This window comes from Cryptomeria japonica, chromosome 9, assembly GCF_030272615.1.
Source record: "Cryptomeria japonica chromosome 9, Sugi_1.0, whole genome shotgun sequence".
Lineage (NCBI taxonomy): Eukaryota > Viridiplantae > Streptophyta > Pinopsida > Cupressales > Cupressaceae > Cryptomeria > Cryptomeria japonica.
This window is the reverse complement of record NC_081413.1, coordinates 254,657,195-254,677,269: the sequence shown is the minus strand read 5'-3', so window position 1 is coordinate 254,677,269 and position 20,075 is coordinate 254,657,195.

The window sequence follows — 20,075 nt, the reverse complement described above, 5'->3', positions numbered from 1 at the left end:
GATTCCAGATCTTCAATTACAGCCGTGTACCTGCAACCTACACATAGAAAAGAGAGGATGATTGGGGGGTTAGGGATGAGGGGTTTGCCTTTAGGTCAAACCCCGGTTTTGGAATTAACCAAGAAATGAGAATGTTGTAAATGTAAATGTTTGTAATGTAAACAAGTACTGATACCTTGTTGTAAGAATGTTTGTATTCTTACATGCGAAGGTGTAATGTATGTAGCATGTAATGTGTTGTATGTGATCTCCTCTTCAATGGTTGAATCCTTGTCTTGAATGCAACACTTAGCCTTGAATGGAGAATTAGAATGATCGATTGCTTGAAGGAATGCTTGAATGCTTGAATGTTTGAATGCTTGAATATCATTTCTGCCTTTTTTCCCTCTTTCTTCCCAAAATGGGAGAGGAAATGTAGTTTATATACTTGCCAATTAGGGCTGATAGACTGATTTTCCTGACCTTAGGCTGACCAAGAAACATTATTTTCCAATTTGCAAACATAAAGACCCGAGACCCAAAAGAGACCAGGCCCAAAAAATAGGGCCAGGGACCAGGGCGCTGGGCGCCATGGTCCCACCTCCAGGGATAGCAGGGTGCAAGGAGGATCAGGCCAGGGTGCTGAGAAATGTATTTTTTGATGTCATGAACAAGTTTCGGGGTCTCCATTCAGGTTCCGTGTTGCATCACCATCGTGAAGACCCAAATGTAGTCAAAATTGCAAGTGTCGCAATTTTAGGATGCTACATTTAGCCCCCACTTTAGCGGGAGTATAAGCGTACGCCAATACTTCCGGTAAAGTACAAGGAAACAACATTGAAAGACTTTCACCACGTCAAGGAGGAAAGATACACCAAGCCCCCAGTGGACTAAGGATCTTACGACTTCGATTGACAAAGTAAAAGGGAAGATCACGAGGGAGAACCATGACTGTCAGTAGTAAGGTTGCCTCACTATGAGTCATGCAAGAAAGATATCAAAAATTTTCGAGGCAAAGCTAAGTTTGTCAACAAATTTTCAAGTATCTTGAAAAGATATAGACGGGATGTATGCCCCCCTACGTTAAAGCGATCACACATGCCTCACCGGGGGTGATTGCTTTAAGGTAGTGATACATATAAGAAATGAGAAAGGAGAGGAGCACGTTATCACAAGGATTTAGCCCCCAAGTATGAGATAAGCCCAAGGATAATAGACACAAAACACAAAGCACAAGGTGACTTTGCTTTCCTCGGGGTCAGTATGCTGTATGATAATTCATGTATATCATATGTATGTATGCATAATTGTTCTTCATTCCCCAATCAAGGAAGGTCACCTAGAAGAAGGGAACACATGTGTCTTTTGAGTCAACATGAGAGAGACCAAGAGATCTCAATGCTTTGCATCATCCTCAAGTAGACAACACTAAGGACAACAAATAGAAGAATGAGAATAACACATAGAAGAAGTAACGAAAGAGAGGAGGGGAGAATCTGCTATGCTAATGAAACTAGTCTAGCACGTCATCTACCCCCCGATCTTGTGATCAATATTTTGGGAAGGTAGGAAACACGCTAGAGGAGGAACATCCAACACAGAAGATGGAGCTATCACAAGATCCAAACAAGGGCTATGTTCATATCCCAAGCCGCGGTGTTCTTGTCTAGGAGCTAGGATAAGTGCTTTAGAAAATGCGTTAGATAAATGGTTATCAACATCAACATATTCATATTCACTATTAGAATGAACAGGAGTAACATTTTCATCATGAATAACATTTTCATCTATATCATCATCCAGATTTATAAAAATAGGATCTTTAACTCGCACAGGATCAAGACCATCATGCATCTTATGTTTAGGAGATTTCGGCTCAATCGTCGGCTGAGGAGAAAATGGAATAATACTGGCTGAAGGTGTTTTTGGGGATTGCAAAGTTTGAGAAGCAGCTGCCTGAGCTCTAAGATGATGCTTTCATCGGCATTCACGTGCAGAACGATTTCATCTATTCTTAGTAGGAAGATTAGGAGATTGAGGAGGAGGAATGTTCTCATCCTTATCACTTGGGTGTTTAGGTTGTGGTCTCTTAGGTTGAATAATAGGAGAAGAGGAAGGTCTCTTCTCTCCATAAGAGGAAGGAGGAATATTTGGTTTAGGAAGGAGACAAAGCCCATCATGACGAGGAGGTATAGGTCTACTTTTAGGAAGTTTATTAGATATAGGCATAGTCACATTCATAGGAATGGGTTTGGAATCTTCTTGAGGAAAGACATTAGTTTTATCTTTCAAAGGAAGAACTTCCTTCTCAAGAATGATAGGAATGTCAAGTTTGGGTGTTCTAGGTTCACTTAGAGATAGGATCATGTCTTTTTTCCACTTTTGATAAGATTTAAAAAGATGATCACTTCGCGGAGGAAGAGATTGGAATTGTTTAGGCCAAAAATAATCAATAGGAATGCTAGAAGTTCTTTCAGCTAGTTTAAAGAGACTATGATTGATAGTAACAACTTCACCATTATGGGGAAATTTCAAACACTTGTGAATAGGAGAAGCAATAGCTTTCATGGAAGATAGCCAAGGATAGCCTAGCTTCACACAAAATTGTTTGGACGATGGAATAATAGCAGAGTCCACATCAAGGGATTTGTTATGGACCTCAATAGGTAGTGTAATAGAACCAATTGCAGGAGAAGAAAATGCATCAAATAGTTTCACAACCACATTTGTTTCATCATAGATCACTTGATTCAATTGCAAAGTAAAAAGAAATTCTTCAGTAATGACATTAACCATACAAGAAGGATCAATAAGCACTCCACGACAAGGTGTATTCTTGACTTTTGCAACTATATATAAAGGACCATCAGGTGCCCTGATAGTTTCACTGGAATCAAATGTGATGGAAGGTTCTTTAGGGATTTTTTGCTGCTCTACAAAGTTAATCACATTCAGAGTCATAGACACAAGATCATCAGGTGAGACAAAGGAATCAGTAGTATCAATCGCATTAGAGGTATGAGAAGGCAATGGATTAGTAAAAATCTAGTTAGGAGGAGCTACAGATGTGTTGCCTTTATCATTCACACCAGAAACAGAGATAGTATTATTATCGATCAAATCTTGAATTTTCCCCTTTAAAGCAAAACATTTTTCAGTATCATGCCCAAGATGACGATGAAATTGACAAAAAGATTTGTTATCAAAATAGGGTGAATTAATCTTTGCAGGATCTATTTGCCTTATAGGAGGAAGGGTAAGCACATTTTGTTCCAATAACTTATTCATAATACTATGCAATGATTCATTCGAAGGAGTAAACTTTCTTTCTTTCTTTAAAAACTTAGAAATAGGAGGCACACCTGATGCCGCATTCACATTGTTGTTGATGATGTTTTCATTGAATTTAATGGACTCTTTGTTCAGTTTAAACTTCCCAAATGGTTGTTGACTACTATCACCCTTATCACTCAGAGCCATAGGATTTGCTTGTTCCATTTGACTCACAGTCAGTTGATAATTGTGAAGAGTTGCGCACAACTGTTGGAAAGAAGTAAACTCAGAAAACAGGAGTTTTTCTCTAATATCTTTTTGTAAATTAGAAATAAAGATTCTTTGAATATCATTGTCAGGCACTGGAAAGGAGATTTGAGCATACAAATGCTTATATCTACCAATGAAATCAGTCACTTTTTCTTTAACACCTTGTTTACAATGCATTAAATCAATCAAAGTAACTCTAGGACTTATACTGTTTTGAAATTGTTGAATAAAAGCATTTGCAAGTTGTTCGAAAGAAGAAATAGAATAGGAAGACAATGAGCAATACCATTGTAGGGCTTTATCTCTTAATGTTCTAGTAAACAGTTTTGCAAGCAACCTTTGGTCATAAGCAAAATCGGTACATATTGTTTGAAAGGTCTTAACATGTGTTAGAGGATCACCCTTACCATTATAAAGCTCCAAATGCAGAATTTCAACATGTTTAGGGGGAATAGCTCGGACAATGTCAAGAGAAAGTGGGCTCGCAACATTAAATGTGGGCACACTAAACTTAGATTGATTCATAGAGGCAATTTGTTGTTGTAAAGAAGAGACAGTTTGTGCAAGATTGTTAATGGTCGCTTCAGTCGAAGAATTCATATTAGACGTGTTAGATTGTGATGGAGGTGTTATGTTATTGAAAGAAGGTAGAGAGTAAGGTGGTGGGACACTATGATAGTTAGTCATAGGAGATGATTGGAAGGGAGGAACACTACAAGGAGGAATGGAATGGTTAAATGAATTGCCCCCTTGCGTCATGTTCATTTGTGGTGATATAATAGGGACACTCATTGAAGGAATGAATGAAGAAGTTGGATTGAATGAAGGAAGAGGGTTGATTGAAGAAGAGGGATTGCCCCCATGACTGGTGATCATAGGAGGAATGTCTTGTGTTGAAGTAGTCATTATGTTTGATGTAAAAGTAGGTATACTAGCAATAGGAGTCGTCAAAGGAATAGAATGATTGACTTGAGTAGGAGGTTGTGTATAACCCAAAGTTTCGGCACAACTTTTCATAGGCATCACATTCGAATCCACAATGTGTGCAATACCACGCAAAATATCAATTCCATTCTTATCACTTTGAACCATACATTTTAGACCCTCAATTAATGAAAGAGCTTCACTATCAGGGTATTCTTGAGACATCCATTGTCGAAAATCATGAAATTGGTTATCCAATTTCGAAAGTTGTTCTACAGAAACCTCATGGAGAGCTTCTTCATCATTAAGAGGATTAGAGGAATTACCCATGTCTTCATTAAAAAGGCCATTCAAATTAGGTTCCATCTCCTTGGTAATTACACCTTGGAAAGACTTAATTCTAAGGCTTCGTCTAACGGGAATAGTGTAAGTAGGGCTTATTGTTGTAAAACTCATGCACTAAAGAAAGAAAGAAGATTTTGAATTTTAGAGGTAGCAAATTTCAATAAAACCAGCCAATCTCCTAGATTTAAGCTGTTAAATACAATCGAGTGATTTTACGATCTGTAGATAAGCCAAATTAAAGTTGCAATCTCAAAATTGAACCCTACCAAGATTGTTGAAAAATGTAAAAATTGAATTTTGAAAAAGAGAGGGAAACTGAAATTTTGAATTGTATGATTTTAGAGGGAATACTGAAAGCAATGCAGGCTTTGAAATTTAAAAGTTGACTCGATTTCATGCAAAATTCAAATTTGAAAGTGGAAATCAAAGTTGTTGCAATTAAACACTTAATTTCAAAAGTCACAAACTGCAAAAATTTGAATAAAACACTGAAATTTTGAATGAATGCCAACACACTTTTCCGATTTAGGACAGTAAGAAACACAATTTTAACATAGATTTCAATTTCAACAATTTTTGAATGATTATAAGCCTTAATCCAAGCAATCACTAGACCAACTTTGACTTTAATTTTGAAAGTGTTAAATTTGATAAAATCAGCCAAAATTCTGGATTTTAGCAGAAAAATACAGTAAGATCTAGCTCCCGAAATTTCAGAAAAAATGTCGAGGACGATGGTGCTCGGGGTGCACACGGTCCTCGCAACTTTTTTCCAAATTTTCAGGGATGAAAGATATTGTGATTTTATTGTGGAATCCAAAGTTACAGCCAATTTGGAGGTGTTTTGATCAGTCAAATTATCAGTCAAAGGTTGAATCAAGAGGGTTTTAAAAATTAGGGTTTTGACATTTAACCACTTAATTTTCAGAATTAAAGCACAAATATGAATTGATAATTTGAAATAGAAAGGTAGATCTGAAACAAGCATTAACAATTAAACATTCCACAAGTTTAATTACTAAAAAGAAAATTTTAGGGTTTTTATGCAATTAGCCTCTAAAATTTTGCAAAAGATCAAACATGGAAATGTAATTAAGGAAGCAAATTTTTCAGATCTAACCATGAATAATCAGAATGAAGATGTTCACGTCGGGTTCACCAAAATGTAAAGCGGAAAAATCGAACCCTAGTCGTTCTCCCCTCCCCAACTCCGAGGAGAGAGAAGGGAGGGTCACTAGGGTTGATGGTTTTCACTTGGGAAAGACTTTACATTCAAAAGAGGGGTTGAAACCCACAAGATCCAATCCCACGCAATGCAAGATTGGATTCTAAATGAGTTTCAAGGGTTAAGACATCAAGGATACCCTCTTTTGTAAAGAAATGTAGATAGAAAGATTGAACTAGGAATGCATGTAAAGTAGGAAAGATTTGCTTATAAACAGAGATAGGGATATGGGATGAAGTTGCGGACCTAGAATTAGTAGTAAAATGTTGAGACGGTGCTGTTCTGCAAATTTGAGCGAAAGTTGACGGGACGATGGCGCCCGGCGTGCACACGGTCCTCCGAAAAATCCGCGAAACAAAGGTGGATCTATTCGTCTCTGCACAAGGATTCTACATCTTCAATTACAGCCGCGTACCTGCAACCTACACACAGAAAAGAGAGGATGATTGGGGGGTTAGGGATGAGGGGTTTGCCTTTAGGTCAAACCCCAGTTTTGGAATTAACCAAGAAATGAGAATGTTGTAAATGTAAATGTTTGTAATGTAAACAAGTACTGATACCTTGTTGTAAGAATGTTTGTATTCTTACATTCGAAGGTGTAATGTATGTAGCATGTAATGTGTTGTATGTGATCTCCTCTTCAATGGTTGAATCCTTGTCTTGAATGCAACACTTAGCCTTGAATGGAGACTTAGAATGATCGATTGCTTGAAGGAATGCTTGAATGCTTGAATGTTTGAATGCTTGAATATCGTTTCCGCCTTTTTTCCCTCTTTCTTCCCAAAATGGGAGAGGAAATGTAGTTTATATACTTGTCAATTAGGGCTGATAGACTGATTTTCCCGACCTTAGGCCGACCAGGAAACATTATTTTCCAATTTGCAAACATAAAGACCCGAGACCCAAAAGAGACCGGGCCCAAAAAATAGGGCTAGGGACTAGGGCATTGGGCGCCATGGTCCTGGGGGACCAGGGCGCTGGGCGCCCTAGTCCATAAGGACTAGGGCGTTGGGCGCCATGGTCCCACCTCTAGGGACAGCAAGGTGCAAGGAGGATCAGGCCAGGGTGCTGAGAAATGCAGTTTTTGATGTCATGAACAAGTTTCGGGGTCTCCATTCAGGTTTCATGTTGCATCGCCATCGTGAAGACCCAAATGCAGTCGAAATTGCAAGTGTCACAATTTTAGGATGCTGCACCGACGGGCATGGCATCATCGACCAATCCGACGCTGAGTTTTTGACGGTTGATTTTGTCGGTACTCCAACGAAAATTCATCGCAAATCCGACAAACGACCATCGGAAATCAGCTCCGAATGTACTAGTGATCTCTTCATATGGCCAGTGAATTGATATTGTGGGTCACAAATCCCATCGTGGTTTTTTGTCTTTGAGGTTTTCCATGTATAATTTTGTGTGTTATGGTATCCATTTATGTGATTGGCTTATTGGTTGCTTTACTTCTTTCAATTTTATTTGTACCAGTATACCGGTTGGTGTATGCATGTTTTAATAAGGTTAAAATTGATCATTCCACTAGAACACTGATTCATCCCCCCCTCTTAGTGTTCTTGGATTCCACTAATTGGTATCAAAGCCTTGTGCCTTGGAGGAAGTTTAACAACTTGAGGAAGATCCCGAATCCCAAATCCATGGATATGAGTTTGGAAAAGAAACTTGAGGTAGCACTTAAAGATTATGATGCTGAAAGGATGAAGAACTTAAAGCTACAAGATGAATTGAATTTTGCTAAGGAATTTATTCTTGTCCTATAGGAGAGGCCATCATCTGTTTAAGCTAGGAGGAAGGAACTTTTGCAAAATCAGGATAATGAAGAGAAAGATACACTTAAGGAATAGTGTCAAAAGTTGAGTCAGGAGAACATGGTCATGAGAAATGAAATGCAAGCTATAACTACAATAATGACTAAGAAGATTGAAGACCAGAAGAAAAAGGAATAAAATCTTGTTGTATCTCTGAAGAAAAAATTTGAAGAATGTGGTAGGTTGGTTCATGAGAATGATATGTTGAGAACTGATTTAGTACAATCCTAGAATAATGAACAAGAGCTTGAGAGACAAATGATAATTCTGAGAAATGATTTGACTATTGCAAGTGAGTATAAAGAAAAATTCAAGATTAGTTCAACACAACTAGATGAGTTATTGAAGAGACAAAGGCAGAATGGTGATTCCAGTGGACCTGGATTTGAACAAGGACAAAGGTCCCGTATTGCAAATAAAGATGAAAACTATAAGGAAATGGTAAGGTAGTTTAATGCTTATAAATTTAATGGTAGATGTTTTGTTTGTAATAAATTTGGTCACATGGCTAGGCAATGTAGAAATAGAGAAAATCAGAACCCTGATTCTGCTCCTGGTCAATTTTCTAAATGTAATAAGTATGGTCATATGACAAAAGATTGCAGAATGAATGTAAAATGTTATGCATGTGGAAAATTTGGACATATGGCTAATCAGTGTAGGTCAAGCAATTATAATGGTTTTAGCAAAGCAATTCAAAAGAATAATGTTACATGTTATGCATGTAATGAGGTTGGACATATTGCTAAATTCTATAGAAGTAGAAATCCACCGGTTGGTAATGGAGGATCAAATGAGAAAGGGAAAGAGAAGGTTAATGAAATCTGACAAGATCATACCCTGAGATGGGTTAGGAAGTCTGAAGATCAATCTACAGATGGGAATGCACTGGTTACTTATCCGACAGAGAAGGTTGCTCCTACACCAACAAGAATCTCATCCGGTAATTAAGGCAAATGCCTTAGGGGTAGGCAAAATTCATGAAGATGCTGCATATGCCCCGAGAAGAGGTTTTGGAAGATGTTCCAGACATTGGAGATGCTTATACCACATGGAAATATTTGTTCGAGATCTGATATCTTCCACTGGAAGTCATTTATATCAATGAAAGATTAGGGTTTTTCTTGGAGGATAAAAGGTTGAATCGACTTCATTTTTATCACCTTGCATTCAGAGCGATTAAGGGTGATTTAGTGCGATCAGATATCTTCTTGAGCTATTTCACCAGCTATTGGAAGAGGTCTTTAGAGTTTTTCACCAACAACGATTCACAGGTATTTATCTTCAATCATGAAAGTGGGATCATCATCTGTACTTATCTTTATTACAAATCCAACTGTAGTTGAGGTCAAGGACCATCCTAGGCCTATTTTCAAGCAATATCCACATGTGGCTACCCTGGATGATTTGGTTGGTGCTTTTTCCTGTGTCTTGGAAGAACTTGTGTATGTCGAAGATGTAAGAGCTTACATCCACTGTCATATTGAGGATTTGGGAACAATTGATATCAAGTGCATGTACATGAATGAGTTAATGGGAGATTTTGGAAAGATCAAACCTGAATACCAGTATATTGTTGATCTAGGGTTTACCGACATTCTGGATATTCTAGAATTCAAAGATGAAATTGTTAGGTATGTTTTGAGCAGAGTGCATGGAGAGTTTATCTGGCTAGATAGATCATATAGGATTACAAAGGAGGCCATCAGGGCAATCACCGATTTACCACTAGTTGGACAACGTCCGAAGAAGAAAATTTTAAATGATCAGTTTAACAAGATTACCGACGCAACATCAGACAAGTGGTCAATGAGAATCAATACTATCATTGATATAGACATCAGATTCAGAAGCATGATCATCAGTTACAAGGTAACTCAATCAAACTGACTGAATTCTATTTCTAGCTCCTACATTTATGCAACTTATAAAATGATGAGGGAGAATGAGAGGATAGATCTATGTGGTTGGATGTTAGATGAACTATTGATTAACCTAGGAAAGATTAAAGGAGAAAGGAAGGGGACTTTCTGTTATGGTAACCTAATTGTTTGTTTAATTCTATTTTTCATCAATGAGACCCCCAATTTTCAGAAGAGACAATGGGCATTGGATATCTCGATAGGGAGGCAACTGAAAGTCTATTGCTACATTAGATAGTCAAAGAGATGACAAAGTATGGGGATATTTTAAATCATTTCAAAAGGCTATGAATTCTAGGATGAGGGTTCCTAAGAACATTGTTGAGAAGTACTCAATTGATATATGCTTCATGGTTAAGAAAGATGAAACTTTAATGGAAGTTGTCAGGCCCCAAAAGATCTGGATTGAGGAGATGGGTTATGAAGTTGATGCTCAGATTCTTGATGCTTATGCACAAATGTTAATTGATGCACTGGTAGATGAAACCATAAAAACCTTTGGCACTACTAAGCAAAAGAGACAAGAGGTTGAAACTGAGTTTAACCGGAAGAAGGGAGAAGTGGAAAGGTAAGGCAAGTAAGTTTGTTGAAAAGGTTACTTGAGAAATCAAAGCATTGATTTATGCCATCCCAGAGAAAGGTAGGAAGAGAAAAGAACTAGATGTATTCATTGATCCTATTGCAGCAAAGTCCACATCTGAAGATGACACACCCCTGGCATTCAAAATGGCAATAAGGAAGAAAACTGAAGAAACTAAGGTAGAGGCTAAGAAGCAACTGGTTAGAAAAGTCACTATCAGGGTACCGACATAGAAGAAAGCACCAAAAGTAACACCTTCAACCCCATCCAGTACTGGAAGGGGAAAGAAGAAGGATGACATTGATCTAGAAATTAAATCTAGTAATGTAACTATCATTCCACCAAAGACTTGTACAGAGTTAGTTGATGAGATTACTAAAGGTGGTATGTTAAAGAATGTACAGTTTTATTATGAACATTTAGAGGGCGATGAACAAAGAGAAGTAGAGGAAGTAGTTTGGTTATATTTGGATATTTATAAGAAAGCCTTGATAGAAATTGAAAACCAAATACCGACACAGTTGTATGATATGTTAGATGCTAGAAGACTATCAACAATGTAAGAGGACAAGTATATAAAGATACAAGAGTTCTTATCTATTTGTCTTTCTATTGCTCCAAAGGAGATGGATAAGACGCTTGAGGTGGCATATAGGAAAATATTTAATAGAAAGCATAGAATAATCAGTCTTATGTTATGAAGAGTAAATGGGATAATCAAGGAGACCCACAAGGCATGGGTTAAGTTCTTTGAAGAGAACCATGATTTTTTATACTTCACCAAAATCTAAGACAGATACTGCAAATATATCAGTTGAAGGGAAAAGGAAAGGGTATTATGGGTACTTTACCCTCAATTTTGAAAAACATTAAGATAGTGGAAATTGAGCCCTCGATAGATACAAAAGTAAAGACAAATGTTGAGATACTGTTAGATACAAAGAGTGTAAAGGTTGATAATGTACAAATTACTAACGTTGAGGACAACAGTCCTCCAGATACAGATGTACAGGATGAGGTTACAGTTCCTAGGGAGGAACCGGTAGTTACTGAGATTGCACCAAGTGGCAAAGCCACTGGTGCAAGTGAGGAAGCTATAAAGGTTAAATCATCAAAGGTGAAGAAAGAGGAATCTAATAGGCAACCGGTAGTGAGTCCATCATTGTTGTCAATTGACACCTCACCTGTTGAAAAGAAAAGTTTAACCGAGATGAGTTCTACTGAACTCATGACGATGGATGTACATAAAATTTTGAAGGAGGGATCTATGGATAAAGGGATTATTGATAAGTCTATCACTGTTTTGCATAGACTAGTCCCAGAGTACAAGATTGATAGAGAAGTGAGCCCATCCAACAAGCTTAAGACAATTACAGAGCACATTTCAAAGGATTTTCAATCCTTGCAACAAATTTCAAACTGACAAGCATTGGAGAGGTTCACACAGGCAAAGAGAGCTACATTTGATCAAGTGATTGAGTCTGAGAGGAAAAAGATTAATGAAAAGTTGAAATTGATAGACAATTCTTCAAAGCAGTGTACAAATATTTATAGAGTATGTTGTAACACAAATTTACTTACAGTTAATTTGGATAAGAGGATTAAGGAATCTCTGGAGAAAATTGCAGGTATAGCCAATTCTTTTGATGAATTGAATTCATTGACTACATCCATTGATGGTTAGATTTTGGTTTTGGAAGCCCAAGTTTCTGCTCTTGAGAAATAAAAAGACAAAATCATAAGAAGAGCCAAAAGTCTTAGAGGATTGGTGAGTCCCCGATTGGATTCACTTAGTGTACATAAGGAGTGTATAGATTTGGTTGGTAAGCCCACACCGACAGAGTAAAATGAGAAAGAGTCATTTGCCCATATGCTAAATGGACATATCTATTTCTGGAACTTTCAAATATGGTTGGGATACTTATCTAGAGATTTTGGAGAAGGCCTATCAAATTTTTTTTCAAATATATTAAGCTTTGGTAAGGTATTTTTGGGATATTCATTGTACAGTATCTTTCATTCTTCGTCCCGATTTTGGATTTTTGGTATTCTTTTCAGAAATTTTGATGGCATTGATGTCAAAGGGGGAGTGATATAGATGTGAAAAAGAAAAAGGGAGTTGTATACATTAGGGGGAGTATAGGTGGAAAACTATGGAAGTATACAATATTTTGTATTGATGAATATTCAGCTAAGGGGGAATAGGTTCAAGATGAAACCGATAGATGAAACCATGATCATTTTTCACATGAGTGTTGCCATCAATGCCGAAGGGGGAGATTGTTGGCAACTGACACTCAATTGGTTGGTTTCACTATGTTGTCATTGATGGCAACATGGCAGTTTATTTCAGCTTCATATTTTGGGTTAAATGTGTACCAGTAGACACTTCACAAACACTTCATTGGCATCAACACCGACACCAGCAGGTTGAAAGGAATTCTTTGGTTATCGGCAATATAGGCCGACATGGTTTAGAATCAGGTTATCGACATTGGAGGCTGACATCTTTTTGGATCCAACATCGACAATGGTTTTGATATTCATATATTTATGTTATCTAGCCGATATGTATATTGACATTGTAATTATCTTTGTAAGCCGACATAAGGCATGATAAATTGTAAAGGGTATATAGGTCCGTTGATTAGATCATTTTGATATATCATATGAATATGTATTAGGAAGGAAATAGTGAAGGAGATGCGAAACATATGAGAGAGATAATGTATTGATGATATTTATGTAATGGATATTCCGGTAAAGGGTTTTGGGTTTCAAATTGAAACATACAAAGCTTAACCAAAACTGTATTCAGGCATAGAAGATGCTACCTTTGCAGTTCAATCATTTCTTTGGATTGTAGTCTAGATGTGTATGTAGTCAATGAGGCTCCTTTTTGTGATTGAGCAGTGTGCTCTAGGCTGTAAGCCTTGCTGCAAGTGCAGGCCCCTATATTTTGTAATATCTCTTCATATGGCTAGTGCATTGATATTATGGGTCACAAATCCCAATGTGGTTTTTCCTCTTTGAGGTTTTCCATGTATAATTCTATGTTATGGTATCCATTTATGTGATTGGCTTATTGGTTGCTTTACTTCTTTCAATTCTATTTGTCCCGGTATACCGGTTGGTGTATGCATGTTTTAATAAGGTTAAAAATGATCATTCCAGTAGAACACTGATTCACCCCCCCCTCTCAGTATTCTTGGATTTCAACAAAATTCCCCTAGTACAGGCGCAACAGTGTTGGAACTGCCCAGAAAGGCGTTGAAACTGCCTCAAAAAACCCCGAATTGACAAGATTGAACCTATAACCTCAAAATCACTTCAAACAAGAATAAAAAGATTAGATTGGCCAATGAAGGGGGTTGCACAAGGCATGCCAAAAAATGTGTCAAATAATGATGTGTGCTAAGTATAAATGATTGAAATAACAATGAAGACAATCAAGTAGGCCATTAACTTAATACACCTCAAGATAGGGATGCTTAGAAAGGAAGAAAATGAAATGTAAAAGCACAAACAAGTGAATTCAAACCTCCTTTTTAACCTTTGATTCTATTATCCCTTGTTTGGATGTGTGCTCAAGATGTAGCTAGTGCTCGATATTTCTCCATGATGTGTGATTATGCTAATTGGATTTAAGATGTGAAGATTGGATGAGGGGATGTGAGGATGAAATTTGGCATTATGAGGATGTGATTGAAAAAAGGTGGATAAAATCCTACATTATGGCATTATGAGTGGATGAAAGTGGAGATAATTTGGCATTATGAGGATGCAAATATGAAAAAGTGGAGGATTTTCTCTAAAACGAGGGAGCTTAAATAGGATTTGAGAGGAAAGGAAGGGGATGGGAGAAGGTAATTTTTTTCCTCAAAGAGGACAAGTGGCTCAACAAGGGTTGACAAGTTTCCTTACGAGGGACACATGTCAAAGAGGGGCTTAACATGTGTCTTCAAGGACACATGTCCATTTTGGGAGGAGGCCACCCCAAAACAGGATCAATTTCCTAATAATAAGGAAATTAGGGATTTATGTGTGTGCACACACATGTGAGGGGAGGTTAGGATAGGATAGGATAGGATAAGGTTATTTTAGGGCTAGTTAGGAGGAGGGTTAGGATAGAAGGGTTAGTTAGGAGGAGGGTTAGGTGGTTAAAAGTTAGGAGCCATGTGTCCTAAATAAGATATTTGAATTTAAATAATTCAAATAAAAGGGGGAAGAGGAGGGAATTAATTATTAATTAATTCATGGGATTGTAAAAGGGAGAATTAATTAATTAGATTAATTAATTCAAGGAATGGGATAATTAATTAAGATATTTAATTAATTAAATGGCCAAAAGATTTAAATTTGATTAAATTTATTAGTCAAATTTAGGTGTCTACAACCCTCTACCATAAACCCTATAGCCTCAACCCTATACCCTAAACCCTATACCTTGAACCCTATACTGATACCCTCAATGCTAAACTAATACCCTAAACCCTAAAGCTTATATGCTATACCATCAAACCTAAATCCTATACCATCAAACATAGAGAGGATGGGAGCTCAAGAGGTAACAACCTAGAGAAATAAAGAGGGTGGGAGGGAAAGGTAATGACTTTGAGAGAGAACGTGGGTAAGGAGATATGGAAGGAAAGGTAGAGATTGGAGGAATGAAGATAATTAGAGAGGCGGGATATAGAGAGTGAGAGATAAGACAAAGCTAGATAAATGAGAGGAATGATAGAGAGGGACAAAGTGACATAGATAGAGAGGTAAGAGACCTAGAGGGGGAGATAGAGAGGTGAAGAAGATAGAGAGGGAGATTGAGAAGTGGGTAATAATATAGGGAGGGAAAGCTAAAGAGGTGAAGAGGTAAGGGGGAGAGATGTATAGAGGGGACAATGAGAGGGTGGGAGGGTTAGGTAATGACTTGGATAATGTAGAGATATGGGAGAGAGATAATAAAAGGAGAGACAAGAGGAGAGAGGGAGGAAGAGTATTAGAGAGGTAATATAGCTCGATGGGGAATTCACTTAGCGAACCTAGGTTCTATCACTTGCATTCATGGAATACTAAAGAATCCCCCTATTTTCAAAAAATATTTCCCTTAACTCCTTTTTTGTCACCCCCTCCTAATACACAACCTAAATTAAAAATCTCCTATTTTTACCAGATATTGTATTTTTTCATAGCCCGAATATAAAACCCCCCTATTTTCACCAAATAGGCAATATATTATGTTCATTTTTTAGGATATTAAACCCCCCAATATGAACACACATCATATAATATTTCTTGGGTAGAGAAGCCCCTATGGCTAGCTCAAGGTGAGAGAGAAGAGAGGGAGAGGGAGAGGGAAATGGATAGGGATAGGGAGACAGAGGAAAGTATCAACACCCAATAACCTCAGCTATACACTCTAAAACCTAAACCCTAGACCAATACCCTCAACCCTAAACCCTAAAGAGGGTGGGAGGGAGACACAATGATGTAGAGAAGGGAGATAGAGAAGAAAAGAGAGAGAGAGAGAGAGAGAGAGAGAGAGAGAGAGAGAGAGAGAGAGAGAGAGAGAGAGAGAGAGAGAGAGAGAGGACTAAGGAGGAAGGGATAGAGAGGTATAGAGGGAGGGAGGGAGAGACCTTGAGAGGGGAGAGAGAGAAGAGAAGTAGATATATAAGAAAAATAGAGAGAGGGGGATGAGTATGGAGGGAGAGACTTATAGAGGGAGAGATAGAGAGATAAGAGAGAGATGGATTAGTAGAGAGGAAAGGAGGGTGGGAGTGAGAAGTAATGATTTAGAGAGAGAAGATAGGTAGAGAGAGATAGAGGGGTGAGGGAGGGAGATATATAAAGAGGGGAGAGAGAGGTGAGAGAGAGAAGAGAGGGGAGCAAGAAGGAAGGTTTAATAGAGACGGATGAGGGGAGGGAGGTAGAAGTAGACCATAAACCTTCCATCATCAATTATAAAAACTAATCCCTATGACCTAAAATCTAAACTCTAAACACTAGGTTATAACCCTAAACCATGAATAATATAGAGAGGAAGAGAGGTAGAGAGGTGGTAGGGAGGGAGGGAGAGACCTAGGGAGAGGGGGGTAAGGAGGGAGCTTGGAAGGAGAGTTAGAGAGGGAAAGACCTATAAAAGGAGAGAGATGTGAGATATAGAAGAGAGTGAGAAAGAGGGGGTCAGGATGGAGGGAGAGGTAGAAAATAGAGAGGGAGAGACCTAGAGAGAGGGTGATAGGGAGAGAAGAAAATGAGAGAGAGAAGAACAAATAGAGAGGGGTAACAAAGGGATGGATACAACTTGAGAGGGGAGAGATAGAGATGTGTTTCTACGGGAAGTTAAAAAATACAGTGATAACATTGAACTCTCTCTTAGCTATCTAACCATGTAATTTTTTTCAAGTTTTGAATATGTTAAAGGTTTTCATCTTTAAAAATTACATTTTCAAAAACTATACTCCATTCAACACATATTCAAAGAAAAAAATATTTTTGATTAGTTTTCAAAAAATTTAGGGGGCACACATTCAATTTTTTGATTTTCAAGATGTTTCCACTTCAAATATTAATAAAAAAACCATATATTCATTATCAAATTAGGAAAAAAAATATGGCATAAACTACATAGTGTTAGCAAATTTCTCACCAAAGTAATTTTTAAAATATTCATTTTTTTTTTACATTTTAGGGGGGCCACAAAAAATGCTATGTTATGTTTTTTTGATAAAAAAGGACCACTTTGTGTGGTGCTCCTTTTTGTACCCCTTAATCTCCACCATTTAAAAAAAATAGTAGTTTAGAAAGTAGATTCAGAGCACTACAACTCTTGTTCTTGTTGCATCTTCAAATTTTTTGAGTATAATTATTTTCAATTTATCATCTAAGGTTAGAACTTCTTAATTTCAGAAAAAAAAGTGGCTAGTTAAGACCCCCTTTTTGTCCCTATATTTTTGTACTTACCCTATGTGTGTGTGTGTTAGGGTTTAGGAAGACCAAAGTAAAACATAATATTAATTATTAAGTGGAATAAAAGAGGCAAAAGTAATAATTCACAATACCATAGATTTAATGTGGCTCACCCAATGCAGGCTACATCCACAAAGAAATGGTTATTCACTTTATTTTTATTAACCGACAAAGAGAAAATTATAATATCGTGACCTTTTACATTTCACAACCACTTATTTACTAAGTCTTTTGATGATTTATAAAGGTTTGTGTACATACTAAAATAACAACCGACTCCTTTATTAAATAATGGGCAATTTTTTCTCCAAGGGCACTACCTCCAAGCCCCCAAATGAGGGCATTACCCCAAGACCCCTACTATGGGATCCACCCCTAGGCCCCTACTTGGAAATAGGCCCTTTGGTCCTCCTAGGAGGGGCTCTACTACCCACACTCCCTTGTTAATTGATTTGGGATGACAACGTGGCTAACAATGGTGTAGTCGCTGATTAGGAGGGACCTCAAAGAGATCAATCTGGACCGGTCAGCAAGAGTAAACACAATGGAAACATAAGTATATGATGGAGGCAATGCAAAACTAAATGAATTATATCATGAAAGCTGATTACAATCAGCTGGTAACAACCGGGTTACAAAAACCGGCTCACTGGCCTGCTAAAACATGCTTAATTACAGAGCAAGTCACAACCGAGACCTCAAATCTTAAGATCTAACTTCTATGTTCTATTTATTAAATTGATCTACAATTACAATGATTTATATGATCCAAGGAGATTCAGTTGACCCAAAAAGGATCAAATGTCGAAGAACAAGACTTAATATGTAAGAACAACAAGGTCGGCCTCCGCCAAAGAAATGCCTCTAGAAAAACCAAAGGATGAAGTGCGGATCAAAGGGAAGGTCAACCACATGCCAAGGAACATCGAAATCAATGCTTAGAACTCTGCAAGCTACATAATGGATCTGATAGATTCTAGTAGATTACAAATACAAATAGGTCTAGGAAACCGGTAGTGATTACTTGTTGGAAAATGATCCAAATGCTCTGTGGTTTGGGAATAAGGTAGATGATCAAGTCTTCAAGAAAAAAAACAACTCCTCAAGATGAGGTGAGTCAATGCTAGAAAATGCAGAATGAAATGCTGAAAATGCAAAACAAAAGCAAAATAGAAAGGAAATATTTTTGGTTGATGCAAGATTTCCAAGAATCGGGGATGCTCCTACATCAGACATCCAGGGTTGTTGAAAAAGTGAGTCTCTCACTTTGCTGGGGTTAGAGGAAAACCAAGGCAACCTCTTCCTAAGAAATCCAAGATGAGTCTTCAACTGGTCTGTTGTTTCACTTTACTAGATACTCCTTATACTGACTACTCTGGGTACTATGCCCAATCCTACTGTCCAAAATGTCTTCAATCTGATCTGGTTCCTTTCAAGGCAACTCTTTCTCCACCTCTGCAATACTATCCTTCTTGAATTCAGATCCATGCAAAGACTGATACTTCTCAGAGGTGGTAATCCATCGGGCACATTTTCTAGAACGATGTCTTCATACTCTATCAACAACTCTTTTATCTCTTCTGGTTGTTCTTCTTCATGCTCCAGATTCTCAGTCTTCTTAGGAACTAAGAAAAAACATACATTCTCATGTCTCATCCCATCCAGGAATTTACTTCCATTCACCAAACAGATTCTAGCATTCGTACATACTTCATTCTTTAAAGGCTCCTCCAAGGGCAACAAGGTTTTATTCATCCCATTGGCCACAATAGTGTATGTATTCTTTCTCCCATCATTTATTACCTGTCTATCAAACTGCAAGGTCTACCCAACAAAAGATAACAAATATCCATAGGCATAATATCACACAAGACTTCATCATGATAATTCCCAATTTTCAATTTCACCAAATATTGCTCACTTACCAATAACTTATGATCATCCTAAATCCATGCTATTTGATAAGGCTTAGGGTATTTCAATCTTTCCAAATTCAACTTATTCACTATCTCTTCTGAAACAAGGTTATCTTAACTACCACTATCAATAACAACTTTACAACACTTACTAGATACCTTACATCTGGTCTTGAACAAATTTCTCCTCTGTAAGGACTCTTCATCTCCTCCGATATGACACAAAGCTCTTCTCATCATCAACAGTTCTCCATCTTCCAGTTTATTAGCTAATATGGTGGGGATTTCTTCCACCACTACTATTCTCCCAATGTTCTTTGTTTTCTTACATTTGAAAACGCGATGTCCCTCTCCTCCACTCTTAAAGAAAGTTCCTATGATATTTCTCTTATCTTGTCTTCTGTCATCTTTTCCAAAATTCTCATTCCGGTAGCCATTTGGTTCTCTCCTCTGATAGAAATTTATATCACCCTTCTAGTATGAATTACCTTATTTTCTTACTTCATTGTCCTTGTTCTGATCTATACAGGTTCCTCTCCCTCCTTGAAATCTTCCTTCGGAAAACCTTCCACCTCTACCTCTCTATCTCTGCTCATGTCTTTTGTTTAGCTTCTCTTCTTCTTTCAAGGCATACTGGTAAGCTTCTTCAAAACTCTGCAATTTGATCAAACTGAGTTCATCTTGTATAGACATCTACAATCCATTCAAATATCTTGCAACTTGTTCAACCTTATCATCAACATGTATGGATATGATATTCAACTTATAAAATGCTTCAGTATACTCCTTCACACCAGATTCCTTCTGCCTCAAATTTTGCAACTTCTAGAGCAGATTCACTTGATAATCAGC